Genomic DNA, 17,616 nt, shown 5'->3' with positions numbered 1-17,616 from the left:
CCGCGGACGCGTCGCTAGCGAAATTATGCTTTGATGGCGCGGTGGGCGGCACGGCGGCGGCGGTTTTACTCGGTGCGTATGCACAGTGTAGGGGCGCGGCGACGGCGCGGCGGCGGCGCGGTGGCGGCGTCGTGTGCAGGAGCGCTAGCCATGTAACTACGATTTTTCTGATGTAAGCTATAACACTGACGTAAAATAAAATCCGTCAAATAATTAGTTTTGACACGAAGGAATAATAAACCTCTATCCAACCAACTTCACAAGCTTTCGCGTCTATAAAATATTAGAGTAAGAAAATATTTAAATTCAAATTTTTTTTATTGTTTTTATCATTAGTAATTTTTAAATTTTAGTTTTTAAGTCATTTTAAGTTAATGTAATAATATGATAAAGTAAAATAATAATAATAAATAAATTCAAATGAAATAATATAAAAAGTGGCTCTACATAATTTATTTTAGTTTGGCGTCAACAAAATTTAAAATTAACAATTTTAATTATTTACGATCTTAAAGATTTATTTAACCTTCAAGCGGGCGCGCGGCGTGGAATCGACCGCGCCTAACACATTTTCGTTCATAACTTTTTTTTTACATGTTACACATATTTCTCATTTTTAGTAGCCTGTCGCTTGCTCATTGTGAGCGAAATAAAGAGCTTATCTCAGCTCTCCGCGCTTTTCCCACCCCATGGCTTGCTATTGTTTAAGTCGCGGCGCCGGCGTCGAAAGCACGCCACGCGCCTGTCGTCGAAAAGGTTACGCGCGACTCTCTATGCGATATAACATTTCTTCGGCTATCACCCAATATTATTGAATTAAGCTTGCAATACTGTTTTTTCTTATTAAATAAGTCGTAGACTGCTAGTACAAAGTGAAATAACAGAGGCATTAATTACGAAACGATGAAAAAGAGAGTGAATCGGAGCTCAGATACCAAGCTAAACTGAGTCAAAATTATAAAATTATGTTTTATCATTATTTTGCCATTTTTATCGTTTTTACCAGGTATATGAACTATTCTGAGATATTTTAAAACATTTTGTGTTCAAAATTAGTTTTTGATCCAAATAATATTTTCGTCATGTTAATTGATTAAATAATTGTTTCTTTAACTTAATTCAAATTACTTAAGACTTAAATACAATCAAAATATATCTGCATACAAAATAATAAATGACTATTGGAAAATAAGTGCTTTATTTATTTACTAGACCCCATAGGTCTTTTCGTTTACGCGCGACCGCTGCCGTTACAAAAGACCGCGCGCCCGCTTGAAGGTTAAATAGCCACTGGAAGATTGAGGACTTCCTGCATCTGTCTGATTTAGATTCAAAATACTGTTTAATAAACTTTATTAACGGTAAAAGTGTACCGGAAATTTCTTTCCCTGTATTTATATTTGTCACAACATTTTATTTCATGATTTAGTTATTTGTATAAGTAACACACTGAACTGTAAATCGACTATACAAGAGTGTTGAAGCCAAATGAATTCCGGTTTGTGTAGGCATTTACTGATAGATTTATATCGCTTTGTGTGCCTATCAACTGAGATCACATCTTGTCAGATACTGAGTCATACAAAATGATTTCAGATTTTATGTGCCTCATCTGGGAATCGAACCTTACCAATAAATTATTTATTCTGTAACAATTACAATTTTTCTTTATTATAAATTGGATTACACAACACGTAATCTATTATTTATTAGTATGAAACATTATGTTCAAGTTTTTCAGTTACTGAATAAAAGCTTGCATTAAAAACTAGTTGATCTCGATCCATGTACTTATTATGAAATATTTATCTTATCACTCATGCATGCTGAGTGCTGCAAATAAATTAAGTCTCTCATCTATATTCCCAGAATAATATTAGGTATACCCTTTATAATGGGTTCAAAAAGTGCGTGTCTTCCAGATTTTCAGTACCAGAGAGAATTGCAGACGTCTCGCACTGTATCAATAAGCTTTTCAACCTACTCCAAGTCTGAAGAGCAATGGCCACAGCCCACGGAGAAAAGACTACACAGTTCGTTTACATCTGTATAATAAAAAAAATGCAAGCTAGATGTAAAACTCGCTTCCACCTTCGGCCTGATCATTACTTTCCATCAGGTGAGATGCAGGCCAAGATCTTTCTCGTTGTGGATAAAAAAAATGAATGGATAAACTCATTAATTTGGTAAGTTTGTAAGGTGTCGTATCCACAAACAGTTTGTCGACTATGCGCGATGTTTTGTGTCATCGCAGAAAATATAATCGACAAACACGCTACGACCAAATTCTGCAAAAGAGACAAAAATAAATGATACCATAACCACCAAATTATAAGGCCTCGTCCATCCTCATTTTTACCAAATATAAGGAAAGGCTGAAAAATCACACAAACCAACTCGCAAGAGAAATAGTAGAACAAACCCACAAGACCACCACAAGACTGAAAAGATGGCAAATACTACAGATGGACCAAAGATGCTTGTGGCTTGGACTGAATATTGAAAAGGCTGGACTAGATTGCTACGTAAATGAGTGAAGACCGAGGGAGAGAATTTACTGAAATACCCTTCCTTAAGAACACAAAAAAAGCAAGACAAAACATCTGATTATGAGCCAAGTCGATTGCAGATATAAAAAGGAGAAAAAAAAAACGTTCGATTACCGTTTTTTTACAAAGAAAGAAATAGAATTCAATGTGTGCTGGCTGTCCTTCACAGACTGTGGCAGAGCAAGCCCCTCGCGTCAGTCAGCAGCGCGGCACACGCGACAGCCAAACAGAATTCAAGACCCTTCATTTGTCTTTGTCATTTTGCCTCTTTGTGTGGAGGCCGTGAGGGCTCTATGTCGGCGGATGTTATTGAGAGGTATCGTTGTCACTCCATGACGACCTCGACTAGTGGAGAGAAGATACTTCTGGCATCGAAGCTAGGTTGTTGATTTGAGCAACGTAGTAGATGAGAAATGATCGCAGTCGACATCGATTTAGAGGTTAATTCGTGGTTTATACTTTTATTTAATCATCTTCAAATATTGTTATTGATGTCTATCAATTGTAAACTGGTATTTGCTGAGTAAGATTGTTACATCTCAGACTTTATCCTCGCTAAATTAACCTATCAGTTGAGATGCAGACTTGTCTCGAGAAAAACTGTATCAAATCATCGGAGGGAAGCCCTTAAAAATTGAGCAATATAATCATGGTTTTGCAGAAATGGCAACTGACTGTATAAATTAATGGGAAATCGAAACGAGTAAGGCGAAGGAGTATTAAAATTCTACTACACTAGATAGTGCAGTACACTAAATGCATAGATTTTATTTGGAATGCAGTTATCAGCAGTAATCCGCCTGTACTAGCCCCCCGCCTCTAGCGAAGAGTCTAAATATAGAAGTGTCAGTTTGTCCGTTCGCTCTTTGATTAGTATTCGGGAATTATTGTTACGTCCGGGTGTCCGGGTGACACCGTTAATTGCGTCCGGGACGGCTGTCCGGTTAATAATAGCCGGTTATTCGGCAGACGGACTTGGAATATTTAAGTTAGTTGGTGAAGCAGTTTGTGAATGGAGCCTCAGTTTTACCTCAACGTTATCTTTCACTGTTCTTACGGACTGTTTGAAACTGCACATAAGAATAATATTCGTTCCTGAAAGTATATCGTTACGACTTCTTTAAGTCTGAGATTTTACTTAAAACTGAAAGTCCAATACAAACTTTAATCCTGAAAACATTTTCACTAATAACTTTAAAGAAAAATAGTTTCCTTTTTATTTAGGTACCTACCTACTTACTTTATTTTTGTAGAAATACTACAGCAAAAAGGATATTTAATTTATCTTGATATTTGGATGAATTGATATTCTTCGTTATATGCCACGTCATATCAGAAATTATATCAATAGTAAACCGAGTGCCAAAACCCAAAAGCCTTACTATGCCAAACGTTTCTCACTTGACTCGATTTCATCGTCTCTCTCACTCATACCAAAGCTTATGATGAATGACAGAGATGGGTGGTTGGTTGATACATCGATATTGATTTCTAGAGTAGACCCCAGTCCCAAATCTACGCCGGTTAGCTGGAGCTAAGCAAACATAACTGATTCTGAGAAACGTAGAGTGTTGATAGAGACTATAGCAAATAGAGAGGAACGTAACATCATTTCAAGTATCTGAGGCAATATATCTTGAGACAGACGTGTTTTATCATCGCTCGCTAGGTTATGTCGTAATTTGTTTCAACAAGGTTTTGGTTAAAAGACTGATTAGTTACACATTCACTCACGTTAATTATTATCGTTCGGGTAAATTGATTCAGCCAAATAATAATTTCAGAAAGAAATTGGTAGGCCTAAACAACTCTAAATAAGCAAATGCTATATCTATGAAGCTACGAAACGGCACGGTAACTCTAGGTAACATAAGAATTTACATTCTGCACGAAAAATAGGAATACGGAAACATTTGTTTCCACAATTACTTCGATGTATACGAGTAATTAGTAAATCTATCTTACAAATGTCTTGGTAAGGATAGTGATGACTACAAAAAGAAACAGAAAATTAAATTGCTCAATCGATCACAACATTACTGAGAGAGATCTTGAAAAATCCAAACAGTAGGTAAGCACAAAGTTATATAAACCATTGTCAAAACAAACGCCGGTGACAAATGACCTCATTAATTCCAAAGTCGACAGCCAGTCACATAATTACGTCAGACGTTCATTTACGAAATTCCCTCTTATTCTGAAACGTTAGATGAATGATGCCCGACATAATATCAATTTATAAATTACTGACATTATAGAGATTTGCTTGAACATTTGTATCATTCCTGTAATTTCAGGATGAAAATACTTTCACAAATTGAAAGCTATTCATCCTTCCAATGTAACCTTAGACTGCTAACCAATAAACAAAGCAATTACCTAACCGCTATACTTTTATTATGAGGCCACATCTATGTAAACCCTGTGATTATCTTATGTGGCTATAAAAAGTACTATTTTCTGAAAACAAATTTAAAGTCTGTCTGTGCGAAAATAAACCAAAACGTAGATCACGAAAGACAGAGTATACATAATAAACGACCCCAGTGAGATAATTATGAACCTGCGACTATAGCTACTCGTAGCTATGTACGCCTCCACGCGAACTGGCGACTATCAATTGAACGAAAACTAACTGAAAACTAAATATTTACAGCTCGCCATTAATTCTGCCGACACACTGAGTACCATTTTAGTCCAAACAAATTGGGCTATCAATTAAACTCGCGTATAGTTTAGCTGCATCCTAAATAATGTTAGTCGAATTAACTCCAGACATAAATCAAAGCTTATACTCTGCACTAGTTCTTTCCCGCGGCTTCTCCCGAGTGAATTTCGTTCAAATACAGAGGCTTTATTGCGCGCGTGCCCCCCTTCCAAAAACCAATCCAAACCAAACCAAAGTATCCAATATTTTTTGCCGTGTCTCCATCTCTATTTCTACCAAATTGCATAGAAATCGGTTAACTGTTTTCAGTGTGAAAAGAAATCCACCTAGGCATCTTCACAAACTTTCTCATTTATAATACTCGCAATTATAATAAACAGGACTGTAGTAGGTGGTACATATTATTTACCTATAACGATAATGTGAAGTTACTAACACCGCTCATTTTTTGTTTGTTGTCCGTCTGTCCGTATTTATTTATTTATTCATTCATTCATCATTCATTCATTTATTCATTCACTAGCTTTCCGCCCGCGGCTTCGCCCGCGTGGAATTTTGTCTGTCACAGAAAAACTTTATCGCGCGCGTCCCTGTTTCAAAAACCGGGATAAAAACTATCCTATGTTCTTTCCCGGGACTCAAACTATCTCTATGCCAAATTTCATCAAAATCGGTTGCGAGGTTTAAGCGGGAAAGCGTAACAGACAGACAGACAGACAGAGTTACTTTCGCATTTATAATATTAGTTGGGATTCATTCAGTCGTTCATTGATCATTCACCGTTACATCTTTGATTAAATAGCGTCTTAAATCCTGTTAAGGTTTGTCCAGACACTATTGCTCTCTATACAAATAGAATAAACGTTTTAGTATAAACTCTATCTTTACCAAATTGCATAGAAATCGGTTCAGTGTTTTATGGCTAGTATGTGAGCAGCGCTGTTTTATCGATAAAAGAACATTGAAGGAGCAACACTACTCCCAACAAAGCATGGAGTTTGGAAGTCAGACGCTCTCCAGACACGAAACACATTCCAGTGATAAGCAATGGCGCTGCCGACAGCCGCAGTAATTAGCATTGAAACGATTATAAAGTGGGATTGGGCAGTTTGTGCCAAATAAATAAGATCGATAGTATTTATCGAAGCTACTTTATGCGTAGTTGCATGTACAGTAAGCTATTTGTGAAGTAAACATATTAGAATCTAATCTATTTACTTCATAAATAGCTTAATCTAATCGTTAGATTATCAGGTGTGCTATTAACTAATGCGATTATTTTGTTTGATGATAAGACATTGCAAGAAGGAAATATGATTCTGGCATAAAAATAATACAAATAACAGCGATCCCAGATGTTTAACAATCCTTTTTATGAGTTTTTTCATCCTTAACGAGGAATCTCTTGGCCTGCATCTTACCTAATGATCAGGCCAAAGGTGAAAACGAGCTTCATCCGGAATCCTCATACACAGAAGAACTCGCTATCTTATCTTTAACTGCCTGAATACAACAATGCTGTAGTTACAATATAGCAGAATTTCGAAATTACAGTTCAAGGAAATACGCCTAATAAATGAGCTTTTCTTGAAACGTAGCTTTCGCAGCAACTATCGAGATAATAGTGACACGATGCAATATCGTATAACGCACATTGGCACTTGTCATTTGAAACACCAATATGGTCGGTGGACGTGATATAGCACAATATGCGCCCACATTTTCTGCACACGAATTCTGCGTGTATTGCGACGTCGCTCGTTTATGATTTGATCGGACCAGTTTATCGATTTCGACAGCTAACGACACTCGTTTTACTCGTGTTACCGATTGTTACAGTTGCTAATTTAGGTAACACGAGGTCGCTTCGAAAACAGGGGTTAGGGTTGTGCAGTTAATTGATAAGATTGAATATACTGGGAGTAGTATTTATGCATCACCTCGATAGTTGTAGAGCGAATCTTCTGTTTTAGCTCCGAGCTTTTGCTTGCCTATTCGCCCGCGAGAATATCGATCTGTCATCATCATCATCATCATTTCAGCCATAGGACGTCCACTGAAGATAGGCCTCCCCCAATGATTTCCACAATGGCTGATTGGTGGCGGCCTGCATCCAGCGCCTTCCTGCTACCTCCATGACGTCGTCGGTCCATCTTGTGGATGGACGTCCAACGCTGCGCTTTCCGGTACGAGGCCTCCACTCCAAAACATACTATGTGCCACGCCCGTTGCCACTTCAGCTTGCTAATCCGTTGGGCTATGTCAGCAGCTTTAGTTCGTTTACGGTTCTCCTCATTTCTGATTTGATCTCGTAAAGAAACACTGAGTTTAGCACGCTGTGCAAATTTGAGCTTATTTCGATCTGTCACAGACAGAATATCGCGAGCGTCCCCCTTTCAAAAACCGGGATAAAACTATCCTAAATTTTTCTCTTTGACAAATAATACACTTTTACCGTACCATATCGTGTCTTGTAAAACGATACTTAGACTGAACCGTCATTGGCGATATATTTTTTATCCAGTACATCGTAATAAAATAATGTTGTGCTCTACTTCAATGACGATTAACGTAGTCTGTAACATTTTACGTCAAATAAACATTTTGCTTCACATCGAAGCAATATTCGTCGTCATAGACCGTCGTAGCTAGCCCATAGACAAGTTTATAGCCGCACTAATGTTATTTCGGGTTTATGTGACCGCGGCCCTAATGTGACGTCTTGGAATAGCTTTATCGACGCTACCTGCGCGTACGCATTGCATCGTGTGGTCGCTACCAGATGCGTGTATATGTACTATGCACTGGCACAATTTAAAGTTGTTTGGTAAAGTAATTATGTATTGCAAGAAAGAAAGAAAAAAAAGGAAAATTAATCTAAATAAAAAAAATGTCGTAACCATAATGGTTTGCGCTTAATATGAGGTCTGTATTTGTTTTGACTATTTTATGATGGGTTACAAATCGTCAAATCTGTAGAGAAAACATAATTAAAGGATTGGGAGGATGCCTTCGTCCAACAGTGGACGTCATTTGGCTGAAACGAACGAACAAGTGTTCCATACAATTTAACATAATATTTTTTCTCTAGCAGAACTTCGACACAAATATTTGGCCACTCCTGAAAAGAACGCTTAACATAAAAGAAACAGAACCCTTCAATCTTCAACTGAACCTTGAATAAATATCGCTGAAACATAAGCCCTTCCCACAACTCGCTGAGTGATAACCACATGTATTCGTTTGCGTTACAAACAGAGAACACATGCTGACATGAGAGGTACAATCACACACAATCAATCTGTGTAAAAACAAGTGTTGTATAATGTAAGCATGTAATCAATATTGTACTCGCATGTACAGAGTAAGGCTCGGTTTCCACCAAGGCAGAGCGGTGGGGAGCGGAGCAGAGAAAATTTTTGGATAACCAATGAGATTTTATTTTATTTGCACATCTCCACTCAGCTCCGCTTCAGTGGAAATGGATCGAGCGGAGAAGAGCGAAGAAGTGTCGGGCGCACTTGTTTTTCTATAGGCCTTGTCCAGGAGGGCGAATTCGCCGCGAATGTCTACGCGCGCAGAATCATACGCGCGTTGGCGAGATACAAGCAGCCAATACATTGCGTCCACAAGATACGCGCGAGTTGAAAATTCGCGCGTAAATCGCTTCATACATACGCTCGAGTTCGCGCGAAGACATTCGCGGAGAATTCGCCTTTCTGGACAAGGCCATAGAATTTGACAGCGGCGGCGGCGCGGCGCGGTGCGGTGTTCCATAGATAGCAATAGACTGACAGCTACGCACAGCTCACACGTCTCCGCACCGCTCGGCGCTTCTACGCTCTTCTCTGCTCTGCCTGTGTGGAAATAGCCTGCCACCTTCGCTGCACATCTCTCGTCTCTGCACCGCTCCGCTTGGTGGACACCGGTCCTTACTGACTAGACGTCCCGTCACACTCCCACGCATGTGATAGACCACAGCCGGCTAACAATGTCTCCATCTGCCGGGTATTTCGAACGGTGAAGTCAGGCTGGGTACTAATATATTAATTATTGCTAGTAAAATATTATTTAGGCTGTGGTGTGCCAGTAAGAGAGTCTCTAACCGGAAGGTATACTGTTTAGTTAGCAGATTATGTTTTCAGGATCATTGTCACCATTATCATCAACCATTAACAATTTTTTTCTTTCTTTTAATAATATATTATCAAATAAACCTACATTCAGTCTACTTCAAAGAACTCAGCTTTCCACAGAGCCCTGTCTTGAATTATCTTAGGAACGAAAACAGTAAGAAATCCTTTGACGAGTGAACTAACAAGTCCATAATTAATCAAGTAGGTACTTAATTTTTTTAATGAAGATCGCTTCTATCTGCCATATTCTTCGACGCATCAGTGCCGGCTGGAGGTAGGTACTAGGTGCAATGGGTCGTGGCTGAGTCTCAGTGTTTAGGTCGTGAATATGATTAGTCGTGAATATGATCAATGTACGATAAAAATAAATGTATAAAAGAAAGTAAATTTTAAAATAAATTGCATTAAATTTCCTTCAAATTGCAATATTTAAAGTTCTATAAAAATTTACAGTTTTCGTTTCCTTGAATTTTCAAAAGTGAATTTTCTTCTGGGCCACCCTGTACAATGTAACACCATAATTATTGTAATCTCAGTTGTTACAGACAATATAGATAAAAGAAGGCCTACAATAACCGAAACGAAACATTTATGAAATCTTAAAATTAATCTTCACTTTGTTTATTCAAATTACAATCACAAAAAGCTTGAACCCGTCTTATTTTAAGTCAGTTTCTTTATATTTCTGTTTTGATATTAACAAAGGCAGCTTCATGTTTTATCTCAGATAAAAAGGTTGGCTCTAGTTTAGAGATTAGAGCTTTTGAAATGCTTTTTACTACAGCTTTAATGGCAGGGGTCAACAGTCTCGTAAATTGACTACAAATATTACAAAGGAAAAGTATATACAAACGCATTTTTTTTCTGTTAATAACTGAGAATTCCGAATAAAAGGCAATGTGAGGCAGTAATCTATCAATTGAATATTACAGTAGTCTAATGTCTACATTTCCACACTTGTAATTCCACGCTTTCATCAAAGAATAATTACAATGTTAAAAGCATTGTTGTGTTCCGGCAGTTAGAAGAGGTAAGATAGCCGTTCCTTCGTGGTTGAGGATTCCGGTTGAAGCTCGCTTCCACCTTCGGCCTGATCATCACTTACCATCAGGTGAGATACAGGCCAAGAGCTTCCTCGTTGTGGATAAAAAAAAACTTACTGTGAGTGGTAATGTGACCAATTTTTACAGAATCGGTTTTTACTGAAACACCTACTACTGCTGAAGTTTTACTGAACAATTAAAATGAGCATTAAGCACTTGAAATTCTAAATGTAATGATTTAAAATGAATGCCATTATTGACCTCATTTCCATTAACAATGTTGTCTTTATAGTGAAGTCAAATCGGATCACCCTATTATAACTTTCATCACAGTCTAGCGAAGCAGTTTAGTGACTAGTAGTCCATTTTCTCAGTCGCTAGCTACTTCATTATAATTATTATGATTTATGACAACTAAACAGTGCTGTTTTCTATTCGAATTTCGGTCACAGAAAATATTGCGACAGGTCACGCGTTTAGTCTAAAAATGATACATCATACGCTAAATTCTGTCATGAAATTGTCACACGCACTTTACTGCTACTAAAAGTAACTTATATTTACGATTTTACGATGTTTGATTTTCAAATGAATTTACTAAATTATCTTTTTTTTTAAATTTTACATTAAAGTCATCATTTCTCATAATTTGGACTCGAAACTTACGGTGATTTTAATTATTAGAGGAGAGGGTAGCGTCTTAATTAATCGTACCATGATCAATGTTGGTAAGTATAAATGTTATGAAAATTAACACATGTTTATTTTATTTATTTATGTAAAAATCAGTCTTTATCGTAATGGTATTTACAATTAGAAACGGGATAGGAAACTACACACATAAGAATAGTTCCTAATTAAAAAATATCTACCCGCGTTTGCTGAACATTTTCTTTAAAACTTATCTCATTATTCCTTTGAAATTTTATTGAAACATGCATTATTATTATGAAACTGGAAAATATTTGGATTAGACTCATTGTTAAAGTACAAATACGATATCATTATCACTATAAAACTATGCTATAGGTACTCACTTTGCTAAACGTAAACACTTATGTTGCAACTAAAACTTGTATAACCATAGATCATCTTGAAATCACATACAACACAATAATCTTTCACTTGATAAAAAGAACCAACTTTCACTTGATAAAAAAACCAAACACCACTTTGGAAAACTGTTTAAAAACAATATGACGCCTGTCAAAGTATATCAGATTCCAAAATAAACAGAAAGGCAAAAGAATTGGTGGAAGCTTCAGAAGTGTGAAGCAGGATAGTGGCGCGGGCGCACTGAGTCGCCGCATTTGAAATCAGTTGTTACTATGTCATAGATTAAAGTGACAGAAGCGTCAAATATCATATTGAATTAAAATATCCTTAGACATTTACACTGCGCTTCTAGTCCCAAACTAAGCAAAGCTTGTACTATGGGTACTAGACAACGGATATAAACATACTTAAATACTTTTTTTTTGTAAATACATACTTATTATACATAGAAAACACCCAGTCCAATACAAACAAATATGTTCATGCACACAAATGTTTGTACTGTGCGGGAATCGAACCCGCTACCTCCGGAATAGTAGTCCGTTTCGAACCACTACACCAAACGGCCGACAATTAATGTGCAAATTACTGAAATAAAAAAAAGAATGAAAAAATGCTTTATTTGGCACCAAAAATTAAAATTACGAGTAGGCACCTATTAAAAGAAGAAAAAAAAACAAGAAATATAACAAATGTACAGGACACCCGCTCGGTAGGATGTAAAGCCAACTATTAGTTTAGCCATTCTAGTTCATAGTTAAGTAATTATGGTGAGCTTTTTTAATGGCACTCGTACAGGTATTAATTTGTACTTACAAATTGTTTTCATTCTGCGTCTAATATTTTATTCCATCTTTATTCCCCATTCTTTCCCACAACAATTTATTTTATGTAAAAATTGAAATCTCGTAAAGCAGATAGATGACTTTTTCATTTGAAAGTCATTTACTTTCTGCAATAATAGACTTTTTACAGCGCTTCATCATCATCATCATCATCTCAGCCGTAGGACGTCCACTGCTGAACATAGGCCTCCCCCAATGCTTTCCATGTTGCCCGGTTGGTAGCGCACACACAGCGCTTTCACATCATAATATTACTTTAACCACTACCTCGGGACAATAAATTGACCTGAGAAAAGCAGCGCTAGAAACTCAGTCACTTTTTTAGCCTCTTTCAAGGGTGTAGAGTTAGTACATTACCTAAATCTACAGTAATGTTCCAAGTGGCATGTCTGTAGTTACTTAGCCTTTGCCCCGTCTCGTCTAATATTAGGTGCGCGCGCGCCGGCCGCGCGTATCAGTTCGGGTTTTTATTGTCCGACGCCGGGGTATTTCGGGACTCACGCTCGGGACGACCGGTCCAATCCACGAAACGGATTAATTCTGATTTCTGTATTATTGATGGGATTGGATTGGAAAACCAGTGTAAACGTCGGGTTGATTTGTTTTCAAATTAAAATTCATTTTTCAATTTTTTTTCGGGGTTACAGTCTACGCTTGTCTTTATTTTCGAAATGTTTTAAATGTATATGTGTGTAACTTTTTACCGAAAAGTAGTCTTAACTCTTAAAACAATATTTAATCATCTTGAAAATTTATTCATGAAATAAATTTTCACCTTCTTCGAATTTTAATTTCAGGAAACAGGGTAAACTTGAAAGCTTACTCAAATTCAAATTATTTATTTACTCTACCCTATCATGAAAATTAATTTTCACATAACAGCCAAAAGAAAAGAGGAGAAATATCAAATAACATTATTAATGATAAATCGTTGATTGACCTAAGTAAATACTTATTAGAGATTATTAATTTACTGTTATTAAAATCCAATTTTATCAGCCATGATTTATTAAGAATGTCAATCGTAAAACTTAAAAGAGCAATAATTTTCCATTTTCGAACCCCAAAGCTGCCCAACTCAACATCAACTGAAAGGGGTCTACTTTGTAATAATATTTAGTTCATAATTGACCCTTCTGTCTCCCCTCTGGTATTTTGCAAAACATTGTGAAAGAAAAAGACAGTCTTACTCGTGTTTGTGGAGATACGAGTAGACGCATAAGACGCATCATTATCTACATAACTACATAGCTAAAATAAAACCTTTTATTTCAATGTATCTAATTGCCGTATGAATTAGTTAGCTTACACGATATGTCATTATTATTTGAACACTAGTCGTTACTTTAATCGGCTAAAATACATACAGGTAAACAAAACCAGAAAATATTACGCAGAGACAGCAATATGACATTAATTTCGCTATCGTTTGTCTTTCTTACTCTCTCTCTGGAGATAAAAGTTGTCGAAAGAGACGAACAATCGACATCTTATTCCACCGTAAACCCCCAAATAAATAACGAGAAATTCCCCAAAGGTCTTTGTTAATAGGATTATATTTTAATTAAGGCGATTCGTTCCATAGGGAATCGCTAATTCGTGGGTACCCCTGGGGACACCTGGGGCGAGTATTCCAGACTTTTTCGCCCTCAATTTGTTTCGTAATTATTGAGCGCTTGACGAATTGTTTCGGGGAAAATTGTGGCAGGACATTTTGGGGACATTCTCATTTAAAAGTTGACAACCTGATGTCTTTGATGATTGGTTTCTGTTACGTGATGCTAAAAGGCAAAATATAACCTCATTCATTCCTCTTCCTTGGTTTATAAGTACTCGTAAATACGAGTAATTTATTAATAAAGTAGGTCCATAGAAATGAAGCAAATATAAAGTGTAATTTTCTATCCTAAAGAGCTTTTTTATTTACTCTTCGTTCATTCGTTCGATTCAGCCAAATGTCATCAACTGCTGGACAAAGGCCTACCCCAAGAATTTCCACAACGTCCAGTCCTGCGAGCCCGCATCCAGGTGCTTTCCGCGACCTTCACTAGTTCATGGTCTAGAATAGAATAGAGTAGAATTTCTTTATTGCGGTAAATGTGGTACAAAGTAGTGATAAACAATTAATGTCCGTTTCACACATCTAACCAACGACAATTGGCATGCAACATACAGTGAAACAGAAAGCACACAATTATGTCCAAATAAATAAGTCTCTAAGACTATAAAAATTCAACTAAAATAATTAATTAATTAACAATAATGATATACATTCAATAATAATAAACAAAATACATTTCGACTAAAAAAAAAATAAAAAAATAGTGTCAATTTACTACAGGTTTTGGTCGTTTTTTACATTTGTACTTTTTAACACGTAAATAGTCAATTCCTTATCCAAATATTACCAGTGATGCCAAGGCAGTGTTTGGCATGCCTTCGACTGTAAATTGTATAAAACGTACTATGTATAGGTAATTAAGAAGGAACGTATTTTCATCGCAATCTTTAAAAAGCCATGTCAAGCATCCACGATCTTTCCAAAACGAGTCGATTACAAATACTTCAGGCACGCTCAAACATGAGATCCAGCATTTCGCTGTACATTCTTACTTCAGACTGGAATCCCAATATATCCTGAGACATGTCTAGTGAAAAACTGGGGTGTATTCGATTGACAAATACTTTCCAAGATAACAACAGTTTGTTTTGTGTGTCGGGGGAAATGAGATTTTGTGGCGGAGGTAAGGGAAATCGGTAACCGGTATTCCGGTTACTGTGAATCGGATTTTATTGGTTAACTTTATTTTAAGGGTGATTTGACTGATCAATAGTAAATTGTTTTAGTTTAGCTTATTTGGTGGTGAACGTTTTCAATCCAAAAATAAAGTTATTATTACAAATCTGTGTCAAGTGAAATTAGTTATTCTTTTTATTTGTAAACCTTTTATAGAAGATCTTAATGACATTCGCATATTTTATTTTCATATCGACGTAGTAGACCCCTAACTGGACGCAGTCTGTTATAAATATGAAGTCTTATAACGACCAACCAGCTGAAAAATATATTTAATTACCACGAAGAAGCGTTTCATTGTAAAACATAACTCATGAAAACTTTTCTCCTGCAATTTTCACGAAACCAACAAAATGGCCGTTCTTTGTCATCCTAATAATCCCAACTAATATTATAAATGCGAAAGTAACTCTGTCTGTCTGTCTGTCTGTTACGCTTTCCCGCTTAAACCTCGCAACCGATTTTGATGAAATTTGGCATAGAGATAGTTTGAGTCCCGGGAAAGAACATAGGATAGTTTTTATCCCGGTTTTTGAAACATGGACAAAAATCACAAAATACCGAGTAAATTATCGGTACCTATAGAAAATATTCCCATCTCTAGCTGTAAGTGCGATCTTTTTACAGATATTCGCTAGATTTATATCAAATAGACGCCCTCCAGACTACAACCTCGTATATGTTATCCACCAATCATCTTGAAGGTGAAAAAATATTTACTTATTTTGTTCGAAGCTACTTACTTTTTCTTTGAAAAATAATCTTTAACTACTACAGTTTTGTCGTAGGTCCCGAAATAAATTAATCTATCTATATAAATAAAAATTAATTGATGTTCGTTAGTCTGATTAAAACTCGAGAACGGCTGGGCCGATTGAGCTGATTTTGAATTTAAAATGTTTGTCGTAGTCCAGGTCTAAACGGTGAGCAAATAGGCGCGCGATTGTTTTTCAGTGACAGACAAAATTCCACGCGGGCGCGAAGCCACGGGCGGAAAGCTAGTGAGAAATAAATATTTACCAACTCAAGATACATATTTTATTTTAATGCCAGTTAAATGGAATTGACTTATCAGTGACGATAGCTAAACTCTTGTGTTTTTTACATGATCATTAGAGTCATTCGGGTCAAGAGCACGCACTTTTTTTTTGATGGCCTCCCAGACCTATAAAGAATTGTATAATTGGCATGTTATGTTATTAAATCTGTAGAATATTTAATAAATTTTCACTATTTAAGAAAAATTTCCATCAAGATTAATTAGTTTTAGCCCTACATAGGCTTAACTGAAAACTTTTCCAATGCGTACTCTTGACCCGATGTGTGGGTAAAATTAAAACTTTCCTTAATTTTTGAAAACAAAGAGAACTCCATTCAAAGATTTTTGAAAATTTTACGAAAATTCACTATCATACCATAGAATTTTTTGTAAATAATTAAAATAATTTAAGATTTCATGGTTTTCCTTTCATTTAATTTAAGCAAGTTTGTTAGAGAGATTTCATCCATAAACCATAACCCTAACGATCGATGCAATAAAAATACAGGGTGTAATTTTTAACAAATTTTAGTTGGTTCGATTCCTCTACATTACTAAGAGTACTTTCCCTCCAGGTGGCATTACAAAATTCCACCCTGTATCTATTATAATGTGAATCTTGTCTTAAATTATTTATATTGGCAATAGTCACACTTTGAGATCAAAATAATTGGCCTTCATTATTTGGTCATCTGAGATGAGATGAGGATCCGCTGAGGGGCCTTCCTTATGTAATTTCTCGGCATTTTGGTGTAGGTATTCTGAAAGATTGAACAATTTTTGATATTTTTATTTCATTTGGGGTATAAGTACGCAACGGGGGTAAACGTAAGCGTGCGTACTATTAATCTCGTACTCTTACCCCAATCGGCAAATATACCAAATAATCAGTCACAACACACACGTTAAATACTTTTTACGAATATGATAAACTTAGATCAAAACTACATTAAATGAACAATAGAAATATAGTATACTTACTGGCACAGAGCTATCCATTTAACTACAGCACACTTTTCCGTGGCATAAAAATTAAACGAAATAAGCGTGCTACAAGTATTCGGCGACGTGTCGCGACCAGTACTTAGATTGCGTCGGCGCGGCACGTGGCTCCTAAACGGCGACAGTAGCGCCACTCTATATTGCAAACACAGACCTCGGCTCCCCCACCCCTGTCGGAGATCGGACCACCGCGTACTTTTACCCACCGCGTGCTGTTACCCCGAATGACTCTACTTATAATGGATTTGAATAAAATATAAACTTTATTGGGATATTAGGTATTTTTATTCTTACTGGTGCGGTGTGTAACAGCAGGTTTAAAGTTATGTATCAAAAATAACATTATAATAACTTGTGTAAGTTACATTAAAACAAACTTTTAACGAGCAGACTGAAGTACCAAATTCCGTTTTAAGTCTGTATGTCCGACCACACATCAGTAAAAAGTTTGTTTAGTGTAAAAACTGGACTATTCCCACCT

The 17,616-nt window shown here is 36.5% G+C and overlaps 1 long non-coding RNA gene across 1 annotated transcript; it reads right to left on the bottom strand.

Moving 5' to 3' along the window:
* Nucleotides 1–16,645: 16,645 nt before the first annotated feature.
* LOC135082131 (uncharacterized) lies at nt 16,646–17,243 on the bottom strand. The gene is made up of 2 exons (XR_010259355.1): nt 17,115–17,243; nt 16,646–16,894 (listed from the first exon to the last, which is right to left on the bottom strand). It is a non-coding gene; the product is annotated as an uncharacterized LOC135082131 (long non-coding RNA).
* Between the last annotated feature and the right edge of the window lie 373 nt (nt 17,244–17,616).

This window comes from Ostrinia nubilalis, chromosome 21, assembly GCF_963855985.1.
Source record: "Ostrinia nubilalis chromosome 21, ilOstNubi1.1, whole genome shotgun sequence".
Classification (NCBI taxonomy): domain Eukaryota; kingdom Metazoa; phylum Arthropoda; class Insecta; order Lepidoptera; family Crambidae; genus Ostrinia; species Ostrinia nubilalis.
The sequence above is the reverse complement of the archived record's forward strand: the minus strand, read 5'-3'. Positions and strand labels throughout refer to the sequence as shown.